The sequence below is a fragment of the Ursus americanus genome, chromosome X, assembly GCF_024610735.1.
Source record: "Ursus americanus isolate L20-20 chromosome X, mUrsAme1.1.p, whole genome shotgun sequence".
Taxonomy (NCBI): domain Eukaryota; kingdom Metazoa; phylum Chordata; class Mammalia; order Carnivora; family Ursidae; genus Ursus; species Ursus americanus.
The window spans coordinates 111,504,001-111,520,901 of NC_142164.1; the positions used below are offsets into that span (position 1 = coordinate 111,504,001).

At 42.3% G+C, this 16,901-nt stretch overlaps 1 pseudogene across 1 annotated transcript in view; it reads left to right on the forward strand.

Annotated features, from left to right (window-relative positions):
- LOC148107008 (beta-hexosaminidase subunit beta pseudogene) overlaps positions 1-16,901 on the forward strand; it is a 290,730-nt pseudogene that overhangs the window by 206,890 nt on the left and 66,939 nt on the right. Inside the window, exon 4 of the transcript XR_015723400.1 lies at positions 6,436-15,778. The product of XR_015723400.1 is annotated as a beta-hexosaminidase subunit beta pseudogene (transcript). The remainder of the gene's footprint in view (positions 1-6,435; positions 15,779-16,901) is intronic.

Consider the following 16,901-nt stretch of genomic DNA (forward strand, 5'->3'; position numbering starts at 1 on the left):
TCTTCCTGAGCATAACCCTAACCTGCCGCTACCGGTTGCTGCTCTCCTGACTTTCATTGTATTGACGGTTTGCTTCCTGTGGAGTTCTATGGCACAATTATGATATATATAACTATATTATTGTTGTACCGTATAATAACGGTGTCATTTTGGCCTATTTCTGAAATAAGTAACTTTGGGATCATCCAGTATGCAGTCTGGCTTCTTTAGCTCAATCTTGTGTTTAAGATTTATCCGTGCTGTTGTATGGAGGGGTAGTTCATTCATTTTCTTGCTGTATTGTACGGTGCGGACCTACTCCATTTGTTTATCGGTTCTTCTATTGAGTTGTTCTTGTTTGGGGCTTTCTACTAACAGTGCTGTTGGAATCATTCTAGGGCATGTTTCCTGGTGCACGTAAGCATGCATTACATGCGTGGGGATGTGCCTGTGGGCTATAGACAGCCAACAATGGAATTGCTAGGTCACAGACTGTGCACTTTCTGCTTTACTGTCAGACATTATTCGGAAGTGATTTTACAACGTATACTCCCATCAGCAGCGCGTAAGGGTTCTCATTGCTCCATAGCCTTGTTAACATTTGGCAAAGCCACGTATTTTTATAATTTTTGCCACCCTGAGACATGTGGATAATCGGACGTTTTATTTTTGTCACTCGGATGCGTATGTAGGCATCTCATGATGGTTTCAAGTGGCATTTACCTAATAGCCAATGAGGTTGAGCCCCTTTCCATATGATTTTTGACTATTTGAATTTCCTTTATTGGGATGTGCCTGTTGGGGTGGTTTTCCTGTTTTTCCCTTACATTGTCTGCCTTTTTTCTTATTCATTTTTAAAGGTTTTTATATAACAATAGGAAGGATGATCTTTATCGTCTAGTTCACTCTTACCAGAGGCTGACGGCACTACAGTGTACATTTCATCCGTATGTACTTTATGGTCTCAATTTCCTTGGTGATTCACAGTGGGCTACCTGTAACACTGAAAAAGATTAAGATAATGAAACTAAAATTTATTTAATCTTTTTAAAGTAAGCTCTATGCCCAAGGTGGGTCTTGAACTCATGACCCTGAGATCAAGAGTCACATGCTCTAGCAACTGAGCCAGCCTGGTGCCACTAAAATTTATTTACTTTTTTAAAAGATGTATTTATTTATTTTAGGGGGGGAGTGGCAGAGGGAGAAAGAGAGAGAGAAGCTAATCTGCCATTCATGATCTAGTCTTAAAAAATCATACAGCATCACTTTTAATCACATTCCATTTGTCAGGATGGTCCCAAAGACCTGCCCAACTTCAAGACGAGGGAGAAAAACCCATCTCTTTTTATTTTTTAAAAAGATTTATTTATTTAGAGAGAGAGAAAGAGCAGGGGGAGGGACAGAGGGAGAGGGAGAGAGAATCCCAAGCAGATTCTATGCTAAGCACGGAGCCTGAGGCGGGGTGATCCCAGGACCCCGAGATCATGACCTGAGCAGAAACCAAGAGTCAGATACTCAAACCGATGGCACCACACAGGTTCTCCTAAAGTTTTTTTAATTTTTTAACATATTTGCTATTTTAATTTTTTTAAGATTTTAAGTAATCTCCACACCCAACATGGGGCTCAGACCTACAACCCCAAGATTAAGAGTCACGTGCTCCACTGAGTTAGCCAGCCAGATGCCCCCTGCTATTTTAATTTTTATGTAGTTCTCTTGTCAATATTTTCCTTCTCTTTTTCATTATTTGTAATAAGTTTACTTAGCAATCATTTTATTCCTTGAAAATCTCAATCAATCCATCTTCTCTTTCCTAAAGACAAATTAAAGTATATTTTTCAAAGGAACCATGTTTGACAGTATGTATAATATTAAAAGTGAGAGTATTCTAAAGTGATTAGCACATAGCAGTAACCCAATAACACTAGTTATTAGACTCTATTTAAGAATATCATTAATATTACCTTCCTGAATCCTGATTCCTTAAAAGTAATAATCTGTATCTTATTAAATTTCTGGGAACCAGAACTTTGATTAATCAGAATACTTTATTTCATCTAAAATATTACATATGTGTACTCACATTCAAAATCTAGAAGAGAAAATCTTTAAATTGCCTTTTATATCTGACTTACAAAGTTCCATTTTAATACACCTTCAACTGTCTTTTATCTTTGCAAACATTCCTTGTATTTTTCCTCCTCTGAGCTCTTTCAAAAGAGGAAGCATTTATCTGAGAACAGTATCAGTCCTCGAGAGGGCTTGGTGTAATATGGAACCCTGCCTCCTGTGGTTACTAACAAATTGCAAAAGGATATTCACATAAATGAAAGCATAACTCAAATTTCAAGAAATTATAAATTTCTGTTCATTTTGCAGCTCATCAGATTGAAAGCTTGCAAGACTAAATACAAAAAATTTAGTATTAGCTGTAGATGATCATTCTTGGCAACTATCTCTGAAGATAAAGAATTCTAATAAAGAGGAATATTTCTGTTTGCTTTAGAACATACTTGGGACAGAAAGCCACCAAGGGCTCCAATTACTGATGGAGTCTCGGTGGCATTATTTGAAACTGTGCTGGAGGAAACTTAGGGACTCCAAAACCTCCTTCTTCAGCAGTCACATCTTAAGGTGCCCTCTTAGGTATTTTACAAAATGTAAATCCTCAGTGCTTTGATAGACACCATCAGTCTTAGAGCAGTACAGGATCCTTTCATCATAAATGGTCTCTGAAAATCAAAGGTTCACCATCCTCAATGTGAAGACCTGTAAGGCTAACACCTAAAGTGATTTAGTAACTTTTTCTAACTTACTACCGTAGCTCTAGGGCACTAGATTTTTTATTTCTCTTTCTTTTCAGAGAACAAATTTTATAATGGATTTAAATATTATAGCCTCATACAAATTCAGCAGGACGGAAAATGTACAGACTCTTAGAAAAGCTTCGAATTTGATGGGATCCATTCATCAACCTTATGGCACTTGATGTTAACAGCATAACCTATATTTTCACTTGGAGCTGAAGAATATATACTATGATTGTATTGGGCCAAACTCTAGTAGGACACAGACAATCTATTAATAAATGACTAAACTGTAAGAAAATATCTTCGCTGAATTTATATTACTATTCTAGGTTTAGATATGATTTTTGTAATTGTGAGAAAAATGGAATAACCCAAATCCTCCCAGTAGTATTCACGAATTACTGACATGGAAACTTAATATTGAGATTATTAATTTAAGTAGGTGTGCTTTAAAAAAAAACAAAAGAAAACTAAAATTAGGTATTTCATGGTAAATTAACTCACACCTAACCTAACAGCACTTATCAATGTCTCTTTTACTAACAAGCAGAGAACGGCTGCTTATAAAACCTGCCCAGAAGGGTCCACATCTTAAAAAAAACAAGAGGGAGAAATTTTCTCTGAGGCACAAGTATAAGAGTTAAGAGCACAGGTTCTAAGAGTCAAATTACTTGGTATGAATCTCAGTTTCTCTGCTTGATAAGATGGGTCTTCAGGCAAATTATTGTCCTCTGTTATTTTTTCAAAAATATTTTTGAAATACCATAGAGATACATAAAATAATATTAAAATATCATATACTCATTTCTCAAAATATATATTAAATTTTTGCATTTTTTTAATTTAAATGAAACTATGGAGATAAAAATTGAAATCTCTGTTTCCTTCCCCAGGCCATCCCTGTCCCTCCCTCTCCAGATGTAACCATTTAAATGATTTTGATATATATTCTGTTCAAGAGTCTATAATAATATGCTTTTGGGAGGGCTATATGTAAAACAACTGGATATGTAAGAATTTGAGTTTGGCATCAAGGGGGCTTTTGAGCTGGTGGATCACAACCTGATGTGAAGAAGTAAACAGTATAGGGGCCAATGTACAGGGGCCATATTTAGCTCACTTATATAATAGTGAGTCAGAAAAAAAATCTGTGCCCTTTTCCTTCATTGTTCTTAATCTCAAACATTTTTCCAAAGTGGTTGTTTTCCTTTTTTTTTTTTAAAGATTTTATTTATTTATTTAACAGAGATAGAGACAGCCAGCAAGAGAGGGAACACAAGCAGGGGGAGTGGGAGAGGAAGAAGCAGGCTCATAGCATAGGAGCCTGATGTGGGGCTCGATCCCATGACGCCAGGATCACGCCCTGAGCTGAAGGCAGACACTTAATGACTGCGCCACCCAGGAGCCCCAAAGTGGTTGTTTTCTACATAAAACCCTTTGATGGCTAAGAGCAGGAACTGTGAATTCAATGAGCCTGAGTCTAGTTCTAGCCTTTCTTTCTTTTCTTGTTTTTTTTTTTTTTTGCATGGGAGAAAATATTTTATTTATTTATTTTTTATAATAATATTTTTTATTATATCATGTTAGTCACCATACAGTACATCCCTGGTTTTTGATGTAAAGTTCCATGATTCATTATTTGCATATAATACCCAGTGGACCATGCAGTACATGCCGTCCTTACTACCCATCACCAGCCTATCCCATTCCCCCACCCCCCTCCCCTCTGAGGCCCTCAGTTTGTTTCTCATAGTCCATAGTCTCTCATGTTTCATTCCCCCTTCTGATTACCCCCCCTTTCTTTATCCCTTTCTTCCCCTACCGATCATCCTAGTTCTTATGTTCCATAGATGAGAGAAATCATATGATAGTTGTCTTTCCCTGCTTGACTTAGTTCACTTAGCATTATCTCCTCCAGTGCCGTCCATGTTGCAGCAAATGTTGAGAACTCGTTCTTTCTGATAGCTGAGTAATATTCCATTGTATATATGGACCACAACTTCTTAATCCAGCCATCTGTTGAAGGACATCTAGTTCTAGCCTTTCTATTCCAGCACTTTCTAGCCATGAGACCTCAGGCAAGGTACATAAACAGTTTACATTTCAATTTCCTTATTGGGAAAATGCAAATAATAATAGTGACCTTACAGGTCTGATGTAAGAAATAAAAGAACATGTGCAAAATATTGGCCCACTGTGAAGAATGTAGTAAGCCCTCAAAACCTATTATTATTTTTATTTTTTGCATATATATAAAAGTTCAACAATATGAAGCTGCCATTTTTGCCAATAATGGTCAAAATCATTACTATCATATAGTTCAACCTAATACACACCATGAAAACCTCTTTGATCTTGGTACCTGGTGGTTTACCCTCCAGCACTTTGACTCAGTGAGCTGGAAACCAGCACCTGTTTTCCTAACTCTTAGCTACACTTACAATTCTTTGAGCCTAAAAGCATTTGTCATTTTGTACTATTTCTTCCATCATTGTGGGCAAGGGTCTTCATGTCAAATACCCCTTGTGAGAAACTGGGCTTTTGCTGAACTTACCAAGGGATGGGCAAACTATAGCCATGAGCCAAGTTGGCTGCCGCCTGTTTTTGTAAATAAAGTTTTATTGGAACACAGCGATGCTCATTCATGTATGTATTGGCTATGGCTGCTTCTGCACTGTAATGGCAGAGTTGAGTAGCTGCAACAAACACCGTATGGTTCATAAAGCAGAAAATATTTACTCTCTGGCCCTTTACAAAGTTTGCTGACCCCTGGTCTAGACTAGTGATCTACCAAATAGAGTATACCTCTCAGGGTTGGACAAGATGTTCTGTTGTAGTGCAAGGGAAAGAACTGTACTGTTATTTATGGTTATTTTCCCCTTTTTAAATAAAGGAACAATTTGATCTTCTAGTATGTCATATATGGGCTCACACTGCCCCCCCCCCCATTCCTTCAATTCCTGTCCCTGAGATATCTGGAGGAAATATTGGTATCCCATTTGGGGAAGGAGTGGACAGTGGCCCCTCTACCCTCATTTTCTTGCTGTCAGTGTATTGTGAAATAATGGGCTCAACGAATGCCTGTTCAGTGTGTCTACAGATTGTATTATCTAGTGGTAACTAACTTAAACCCCCAAATGGACGACTTAAAAAGATACCAGTAAACAATAATATTAATCAGATAATGCTAATAATGCAAGCCCGGGGGGGGAAATGAGATCTCTGTTAGTTATGTGAAGAATGAAAACCAATCAAATCTAATTTTTAAAAAATCAACTAAGAGAAATCCAAAATTTCAAGATTACTTGAAATAAAGGTTCTCGTGCACTGCGATTAAGAATAAACTCATATTAAGTATCTGTTGTGTTTAGGATATTGGTAACATAATATAATAAAAAATCATTAAAAAAATAAAAAATAAATAAATAAAAAGATACTGGTAACTGAAAATATGAAGCACCTTAATTAGCAAGACTTTTAAGATCTGTTTTTTTCATCTGTGTCATCTTAGGTTTGCAAATTTGCCTTCTTTTTTAACCTATGCACTACATGCAAAATATAATATACACATACAATTTAATAATAAATATATAACCAAGTATATAACAGTAGAATGTACTCGAATTTCCCTTTCTTTCCCCCTTAGAGCTTTGTATAAATGGCAACTGGGTACCACAGTCCAGGCTTCTATACGGTGGAGATCCTTTCGTGAACTACAAGCAAAGACTGTATTCACCACCCTTTCTGTGGGTACCCCTCTCTTTTCTTCTCGTGGCTGAGTTCGTACATATAATCTCCTTGTTCATCTCCTAACCTGTGGAAGTCTCCAGGCGCTACTGGATGATTCTTTGGGTAAATTTTTTACTTTTAACGAATTTCCTCCAGGCTCTATCTTAAATAACTGCAGGGGGAGAAAAAAGCTGTAGCTGGTTGGGAAGCAATGTGTTAGAATAGAAAAGTCATGCAAGTCCTAGGGATATGGTGTTAATATAACACAGAGTTTCCCATCTAGCCCAGTGCCCACATGTGCCAATACACTTGTGTCCCCAGCCTCCAAGGTGGAGAAGAGTCTAGGGCAGCCAGAGACCACAGGTTGGTGGCCTCTGGCCAGAAGTAACCTCTTCCTCTGATTATACCGGTTTCTCTTATACATACCATTTTTCTACTTGTGTCGTGATACAGAAAAAAGGTTAGGAAGCAATTAAAAACCACAGGCAAACTCCTGACCTCATTGAGTTTGCATTCTAGTATATCGCCATACATAAAACCGTAATTTGTATAGTTGTTATGTAGGACTACCTCATTCCTTTTGTGATAAGTGCTAAGAAATCATGTAATAAGGATCTAACCTATCTGGGAATCGGGGAAGGTGGAAAATACTTAAACTGAGAGCTACATAATGAGCAGAAAGTTTTCTATGTTGGGGATGGAGGATGGGGGAGTAGTAAGAACATGAAATACCATGGTAAGAGTTTTGAATTTTATCCTAAAAGCAATTGGAAGCCTTGAAAATGTTGAAACATGACCACGTTTGGGTTTTAAGAGGATATCTTTAGAGAAGTGATTGAAACGGGCAAATCATTTTTAAGGAGGACTGGACTGTTTTTGAGCCCAGCACTAGGGTGGGGCAATAGGGATGGAGCAGAGTACGGAGTGTCAGATGCATGACTGTCTGGACTTGGGATATATATGAACGTGAAGAAGGAGGTGTCAGGAGTGATTCCTGGCTCTCTGAGTTTTCCATACTGGGTGGGTAGGTGATGGGGCCATTCCCAGAATGGGGACTCCCTAGGATGAGAGAGCACACACCCAGTCGACAACATGTTAAGACTGAGATGCTTCTAGGATGCCTGGGTGGCTCAGTTGGTGAAGCGTCTGCCTTCAGCTCAGGTCATGATCCCGGGTCCTGGGATCGAGTCCCGCATCAGACTCCTTGCTCAGCCGGGAGCCTGCTTCTCCCTCTCCCTCTCCCCCTGCTTGTCTTCTCACTCTCTCTCTCTCTCTCTCTCACAAATAAATAAAATCTTAAAAAGAAGATTGAGATGCTTCTGTGGCAACTAGGTGAAGATGTGGAGAGAGAGTCAGGCATATAGATCTTTAACCGTGGCTGGGGACGTACATGGATAAATCAAGCCAGAGAATGAATGACATGGGTAAAAAATAGAGGGAAGAAGAATGGGGAGAAACAAAGAGGAGGGACTAGGCTTCAAGGTCAAATAGAGAAGATAAGGGGAATAGGAAGGACCTTCCAGAGCCTTAGAAGTACAACCAAAACACTTGGCGTCATGCCAGCAACATGAAGCGGCTGCTTCTGGAAGGGAGTGGCCATCCGGGTCTCACGATGCCAAGAGCTCAAGAAGAATACGAGCAGAAGTGAATAAATGTTAGGAATAAGTATTGGGAAATGAAGAAATGATGAAAGAAAGATCAGACACAAATTTATTTTAAAGGAAGAGGGAAAAGGGGGCAGTTTCTGGAGATAGGAGGTAAGGTAGAAATAGGTTGAAAGGAGGTTTTCTTTCTTTTTCTCCGGATGAGAGAGACTTGATCATGAATAAAAGCTGAAAGAAAGGTCCTTTGCTCAAAAGACAACTGTGTTCTCATGTTAACGTGATCTTATTCACATCGGGAACACTGACCACCCCCTAAACGGCTAGATTACCGTCACCTGGTCCCTATGTGTTGAAATAGTTAAATAATAGCACATGCTTTCTAATTCCAATTCTCTGTTCATATCTCACATCCATTCACTACTCAGCAAATACTGAGCATTTACTAAGTGCATAAGTCTAACAGAAGCTCGGGTTACAGAGGTCACCAAAATCACCAAGGGAAACAGACTATAATCCAATTAAAATAAATAATTGTATGTATTAAACTATTATTTACAATAATATAATATTTTTATAGTAATATAAAAAAATAAACAATGTACTTTTACATAGGGTTAAGTGCTCTGCAAACAATAAAACAGGGTAAAGGTGTAGAGAGACACTGAGATGGCGAGGGTAGGAGCATTTGACAAGGGATGGTCTAGGAAGACGTTTCTGTAAATCGATGTTGGTCAGAGACCTGAACTATAAGAAGGAAGGGGGCAGCCATGGAAGGACTTGGGAAGAGAGCATTCCCAAGAAAAGGACCATAAACGTAAGTCTAAGAAAAGCGAGAGAAGGGAGCAGGGTATGACCTGTGTGGTGCCCCACCCTGTGACACAGCCCGTAAGGCACAATAAGGGCTTTATTATACATGCTACCGGAGGTCCCTGGATGGTTACTGGCAGGAAAGTGACAGAATTTTACCCACACTTCATTATAAACCTTGCTCGGCTTTTGCCAGTAACCCGTTTGCCATGCCAACTTTAACAAAGTATCAGCTTGGTTCCAAGGATCCGGATGTCTGTCGTAGAAGACCTTACGTGGGATTAGAGTCTGGCTTGGCTATTGTTGGTGTGCAAAGCAAGCTTATTGTTGAGTGCAGCCTTGGAAGGAGGAATTACAGTATGTGACGATATCGCGATTTCTGCCTATTTTCCAACACCCACTGAAAGCAGGTGGTTTGAAGGGTGACAGGAGCCACAGGGAACTGCCCTAGTGGTTCTGTATCTGGTCAAGGTGACAGAGGTGCACCGGCAGTGTCAAGATGTCCATCACCTTAGATGTCTTAATTAACTGGTTGGGGGGAACCCTTTCACAGTGTATACATGTATCAAATCATCACGACACACACCTTAAATATCCTACAATTTTATTTGTCAGTTTTATCTCCATAAAGCTGGGGAAATAAAGAGATACCCATCACCTGCTTGCTAGCTGACACGCAAGGGAGAGAAGGGGACCCCCAGGAAAAGAGTTAAACATGACATTGAATTCAGCTCGAGATTGTATCTGAATTCCCATGAGGGCTAATCAACTTCAAAAGAGACCCCTGAGATTCCCAGGCCAGATAGCAGATGTTTGTAAGAAGCTGACCTCTCACAGAAAGACACTAAACCAGTGGTGTAGAAATTAGACTTGTGGGGTTTGGGCACTTGGAATACGTCAAAACATTTGTAATCATGCCATCATCCCCCTCCCCAACCTGGTTCTGCTGTATTCACTTTGCTTAAAAGGTCGCCTCTCACTTTAGATTTAAATCTGTTGATCGGAAAGGATGGCTCAGAGCTGGCTTCTGGCATCACTGTGCGGCTTTTACAAGGAAACTTCATAGCAATCGTAGTAAAATTTCTTCAGGAAAATTACTGGGTCTGGAAATGACAGAATGGCCCTAGAAATCTCGACAGAATGCGGAGAGGGCATGTGACCACTGTAAGTTCAGCCTGAGACTGCGGATGATGCTTCTAAGACCAATGCCTCTGATTCTCTACACAGAGCAAAAGGGATTCTTCTGGAACCAGGCTCAGGGATAGATGTGTGCTTAATGGTGAAGTTATTCAGTTAGATAATGAACAGGGAATGCAGTGGGTGAGGGAAATGCTTGAGGGGTAATCACCTGTGGATTGTGCAGAAGCTCTGTGTGCACTGGGAAAGATAATGGTTGGCTTCTAACTGATTCTTGAGATATTTCATTGCTCAACTCCAAGACTTCTTAAGGTTACCAGCCTGATCAGTTCATTTCCAAGAATTGCTTCTCTTCTTTCCTGGAAGAGAAAAAGTGCACTTCAGTTCTAATAGTCCTGATCATAGTCCTGGAAAGATGAGTTTTAGAAGTGCACTGCAAAAATCTACAAAAGCAAAGGGGAAGGGTAATTAGGAATCCCAAGAACTAAGGAAGACTTAATATGGCTTTTACCCTGGGGGTGTCTGGTGACCCTCATGGTCTGTTTTAGAGGCTGCATGGGTCCTGGGGAACAAAAAATAAAGCCTAGAGAATGCTAAGGTGGAGACCTTAACAGGAGAATGCTCTATAAAGCTAGGACCCTGAAGAACTTCACCCTTAGAGTTGGGGTGAACAAAAACTCAACCCATAATGCAGAAGAGGCAGCTCAGAAACTTCTCTGCCTCCACCTTTTCCCCAGAGAGAGGGATTGGGGGAATTAGGCATTTTGCTATTGTGGAACACGATTCAGCAGATAAAATGAATACACTACAGCTACATGCCCTAACCTGGGTAAATATCAAACATATGACACTGATCGAAAAGCAGCAAGTCATAGAAAAGTACATGTATGATTCCATTCATGTGAAGTTATAGGATACCAGTCATATTGGATTAGAGACCCACCCTATTTCAGTATGACTTCATCTTAACTAATTATATCCACAACAGCACTATTTCCAAATATGGTCACGTTTAAAGTACTGAGAGTTAGGACTTCAGTGTATCTTTTGAGGGGTATAAGTCAACTCAACAGCGTAGGATGGTCTCCCACAACAAAAGATTATTTCATATAAAATGTCAATAGTGCTGCTATTGAGAAACCCTGGGGTAAGGCAATAAAGAAAGTGTGGGGGCCGAGGGTGGGCTGCCCCAAGATGGGCCACTGTGGCATGTGGATTATTTTGAGCTGAAGGCACTTGAGACCCTTCAGTCTCAAGAGAAACATTCACCCTCCCTTAACCACATAGACGATACTAAATTGGAGGGTCTTTCCGGAATAAGGGTCATTACTAGAGATAGATTTTATCCCAATAACCTATCTGTATGGCAGGGGAAACATTTGTTTACCAAACATTCAGTCTTTTTCATCTTCCCGTGTATTGTATTCCATCCTTCTGAGGTCCCAGATGCCTCCCCCCTTCTCCTTAGTTCGGAGTGACATGTAGACCTCACTGTGCCTGACTGTCTTTGGAATTTCCAAGTCTGTGTGGATTCCCTGTACCTATGCTATTAACTTTGACTTTCTCCTTGTGTCAATTTGATTCTTAGTCCAGCCAGAAGGACCTTTGAGAGGGCAAGAGTTCTTGCTCCCCAACAAAAGCAAAGAAATAATTAACATATAATTTTGAATACCTTTTGGAGATGGGGGAGTAGAAAAAGACGGGAGGAGAACACAGGGCACTTCCCAGATCTTGAATGTTATCTATCTTTAGATTGGTGGTGGGTACACAGATGAGCATTTCATGATCCTCAAATATACGTATATATTACATATACTTTTGGCCTGTATAATTAAACTTTCTCAAGATAAGAAAATTCTAAAATTATGAGGATACAGATAAGTCATAAATATAAGGCAGTAGGCATGGAAGAAATTGAGCCTCTTCTGAGACACACATACATGCATTCATTTAAGGCTTACATGAGGTTCTGTGTAAATGTGTTACTGTGGGTCTCAGCCAGGAGCAATGGCGAGAAATAGCCCATGGAGTTTGCCAGGTGTGAGCCACCTGAGGGCTGCTTATAACGATGCCACATGTGTTGAAGTGTCCCCAGTCGCTAGGGTTCCCTGATTTGGCCAGATCCCTGCTTTCTCTGGCTGCAGTTTCAGTCCCGAGAGAGAGGAGAAACTACAGACACGAGCCTACCTGTCACCGGTGGTTGGACCTTCTCTCCCAGACCCTGGAACAGCACAGGCCAGGGGTTAAGAGCGTGCGATCTGGAGGCAGACTGCTTGGGTTTGCGTCTTGGCTCTGGCACTTGCAGAGTGGTCAAGTTAATCTCTCTGGGCCTCTAGTTTTGCCACTGCGAAATGAAAATATTAACAGTACTTAATGATAGGGTTGTTCTGAAGAACAAATGAGGTAATGTGTATAAAATGTTCTGGCAGCGGTGGCAGGTGTTAAACACTTCATAATATCAGTTATCAGCATCATCATCACTGTTATTATCCCTGCCTTGTCTCCTTGCTGACATTACTTGGACAACGTGTGAATCTCTATTTTCATCATTCTCATTCTTAAAGCCAAGATAAGAAGTAGACTTACGCAATCCCTTTCACTTCTCCTTGCTTCTTCTTTGGCTCCCTGTATCTCTTCTCTTAGCAGAAGGACTCTCCCAAGCCCAATGACAGCAGTCTAACAGCAGAAAGGCATAGAGAAAGGCATCCATGAAGAGGAAGAGAAACTCGACTCCTCCACAAACACCCTGCTCCCCGGGGTGGGATGGGGGCCATACTGTGTGTCCTAAACGACTAATGATTCTCTCTACATATCCCCACCTTCTGCATCTCCGCCAAGGGTGGAGTTGGGATGGTTGCGGGGTATGTTAGTTAAAATGTGACTACCAGCTGTAACAAATCATGAAGGGTAGAATGGCTCAAACACAAAAGAAGTGTATTTCTTCATAAAGTCAAGTCAAAGAGAGGTGCTCCTAATCAGCGGGAAGTTCTCCTTCCTTCTTATGGCCCTGCCACCTGGGACACATGGCTTCCAAATTGCCATGTTCATTTGCCCCAAGTTGGCAGAAGGGAAAGTACTTGAAAGATCACATGGGGAGAGATTTTTATGGGCCAGGTCTGCATGTGACACACATATTTCTACTTACGTTCCACTGGCTAAAATCCAGTCACGTGACTACACCTAACAGCGAAGGAAGCTGAGATAGGTAGACTAGGAAGATGATGGGGTTTGGTGAACGGCCAGCTTGAGACGCAAGAAGAGAGTATGTCATTGACTAACATATGCCCAGTGTGAATCACATATTTTACAGAATTTTGGCACTGGGGGAGAGGGGAATGCCTGATTACTTGGAAAATCATTGGCAAGGCTTAGCCCTATGCACATAATATGGAAGAGTATCCTGTGTGCTGAAAACTGATTTCACCGAGTAATACTAAACATAGGATTGCTGAGGGCTCACTGGATCTGACAGTCCATCCAGAGGGACATACTATGCTATTCTAGAAGATCCTGGAGCCTTTCATAGTAGTGAGGCGAGGTAGGAGAAATGAGGATTTCAGCTTTTCTGGAACTTCCTGGCCTCCTCACCAGAGACAGGATATTAACACTCTCAATAGGGCTGAGTAGCGGATGTTCTCCTGACATTTTCTGGTACTTGCTATGAGTCCAGGCAAGCAGGAGAGTCTCCATGCAACACAACCTTCCCATTTTGCTACTTTGCTTACACGAGAGATACACTGCAGCCTCAGCACACGTGGGAGCCGGTTAGAAATGCTGACTCTCAGGCCCCACCCCAGACTCACTGAGCCAGAATCTGCAGTTCAGCATGATCCCCAGGGAAATCCTATGCAATTTAACTTTCAGAAGTGCTGCTTTGGAACACTGACTCTCGAACTGGGCTGCACATTGGTATCAGCTGGGAAGCTTCCACAATGCCAATGCTTGGGTCCACCTGCAGAGACTGTTGTAATTGGTTGGGGCTGTGGCCCGGGTATTGGGGGGGGAAATTACAAAAGCTCCCCAGGTGATGCCATTTTCCAATTAAGGTTGAGAGCTACCACTTTCAAGGGGCCGGTTCTTTTAAACCAAAGATTCTTCCTTGGTCAGTATGGGCACGTGTTGAAAGGGCCGTTCCAGCATCTATTTGATATCTAATCCAACAATCCAGATCCGCTGACCTTCGACTCAGAAGGATTAGGCGTATTGTGTGGACCTTGGTCAGCAGAGCGGCAGCTGCCTAGAATGTCACAGCTGGAGGCTAGGTTTTTGCAAAAGGCTTGCGCAGGTAAGCACACATTTCTTGTTTCCCCCCTAAAGGCCACTACAGGTAACCCCGACCCCTCCCCCCACCTTCTCCCTGGTTGCCACAGGCTTGGCTAGAAAAGAGTTTCAAATGCGTTTTCCCCTGTTCCGCTGTATCATTTTCACAGAAAATACAGTTGATAGGAAGCTCTGATAGGAAACAACCCTGTATTTCAGCTTTGAAATCTGCACAGAAATAGGTACTTTACTGGCGATTTTTTTTTTCCATCTGCTAAAGGACATCCTGTGGTGTCTAATTGTGGTGTCTGTCCGATCAGATGGCGGCCTCCAACATGGGGCGATGGCCTGGGCGGTGAAAGAATTCACCCCCTGAGGCAGAACAAAGGAGACAAGTTTATTGAATGCACCTGCAAGGGGGCGGTGGGCAGGACAGGAGAGGGGAAGCTTCCGCAGTGGGTGGGGGCTGTTTTTAAAGGGAGACCGTGAGGCGGTAGGGAACTTCCCCTTTTTTGGGAACTGTGCCCCGGTGTAAGTAGCCCCTTGGTGAGTTAGGGCCTGTGAATATTTGGGGGAGGGGTCACCTGATGGGCCCTTTCTACATTTCCATTGCTCAAGCCTGTTAGGCCTAAAAGCAGCCTCCACACTTCCCTTAATTTCAAGCTCTGCCCCAGTCCCATCATACACTTAATAACCAATGAAAGAAGAAACCTGGGTTGCTTGTGTCTGCTTGGTAAAAACAGAAAACGTACAGGAAGCCCTTGGTGTTTAGAGCTTGGCCTTCATTTGTTCTTAGGTCATGTTGCCCTGTGTTCGTTTTGTTCGCCAGTAATGGAAGATACTGACAAGAAAGGCAGGCGGGGCAAGGGCCCTGTCCTAAGAGGAAGCTACCCTTAAGAGGAAAAAGACCCCATCCTGTTATTCCACACCACGCTGGAAGGAGCCCCCGCCCTCTCCCACGTAAACAACTACCTGATACGTAGATGAGCACGCGGACAAAACCTGACTGGGTGACAGGCTCGAGGGTTCATCAGCCCGCCAACAATCTCATAAAAACCCCTAGACTTAAAACTCCAACCGCAACCCTCTCCAGTCCCCTCCTTCTTCAGGTGTGTAGTTTCGCCCAGTAAACCTGGCTTTGCTGCCCACCACTCTTCATCTGGTCTACCTCTTCCTTCTTCCAAGCAGGGTGACTGAGAACGTCGAACACTAAAGGCGGAGAAACCCTGCCGCACTAGAACCCAGATCAGTGGTTCACATGTGGACCTCATCATCCCTGGAGAAACTGCCAGAAACGCAAACTCCACAACCCACTCCACGGAGGTGGGGCGTTGACCACCCCTGCAGGTGATTGCGATGAACGCTCAAGTTTACAAAATGCTGGCCTAGAGGTTAAGAGCTTAACGCAGGAAACAAACCAGGTTCTGCTACCTTCTGTCTCGGTGACTTTGGGTAAGTTTTTCAACCTTCGTGAGCGTCTGCTTTCTTATCTGTAAATAGTAGTAATACTGTACTTGCTCTGTGGAGTTGCTCGGAGTTTTATACGTGATAATGCAAGAAAAGTAACTTTCAGGCATGTAGCCAACGTCCTATGTTGATCGCCATTACTTGCTCTTTGTCAGTTAGGTATGTAGCTATTAGGGCTTTTTATAAACGGTTTTCTATTGAGCACATTCCCCACGCCAGTGGAATTATCTTAGGTGATACCAGTGCAAAGTGGGACGAGACCTCACCCTCATCCGCAACACGTTCACGATCTGAAGAGTTAGGAAAAGCCGAGCGTTCCTGACTGGAGTAAATAGGGTTTGGATGGCCTTGGCTTTGGGGAGCCAGGCATGGGTGGAGAAGGGTGGCAACAGGAACACAGGGGTTTGGCTAGGTCGTATATACGTGGTGGTGAAGAACATAAAGGGGGGCTGAATATGCCACCCCAGAATATGCTTCTTGGGCATGGGGGTTATTTTGAGCGGATTACTTCGGGAAACAGACACTGGAGGAGTGCTGAAAGCCAAGTAGAAGTTACACTTTGGTGAAGGCCATTTACGTGGATAAGGGAAATCTCCCCTTGTATGGGCGTCCTCCTCTCTGCACCAAGGAGGGGAGAACGACTAAACCTTTAGTAACCTCATCAGTGGAGAAGGCACTGACTGAAATCGGCAGAATAGCCCTACCCTGGTCACAGTGCTTTGCAGCTCACCTCCCAGAAACGGTTCTCCTCCCCCACATCTCTTGTCTTCACCTGGAAATGATATTGAAGGTGGTGTCTTGGGCCATTGGGGGGAGTTACTCAGTTTTTCTGAGTTCCTCGCAAGTATAGAGCAGTATACATGTTATTCAACTTCTGTTGGTTTTCGGATGGAAAATTTTTTCCTACCCTGCTAACAAGACCTACAGCAGAAATCCGGAAGCAGAAATTCTAGGCCCGGGTCAGGCCCCGCACCTGGCTGTGAGGCCCCAGAGCCCTTCACTTATCTCTGGGCATTGGGTTCTTCAGCACAACATGAGGGGGTGGCCCGAGAACATGGCTGACAGTGCTTGTAGAGGCCGCTTTTAGGCAACAGGTCTGAGCAATGGA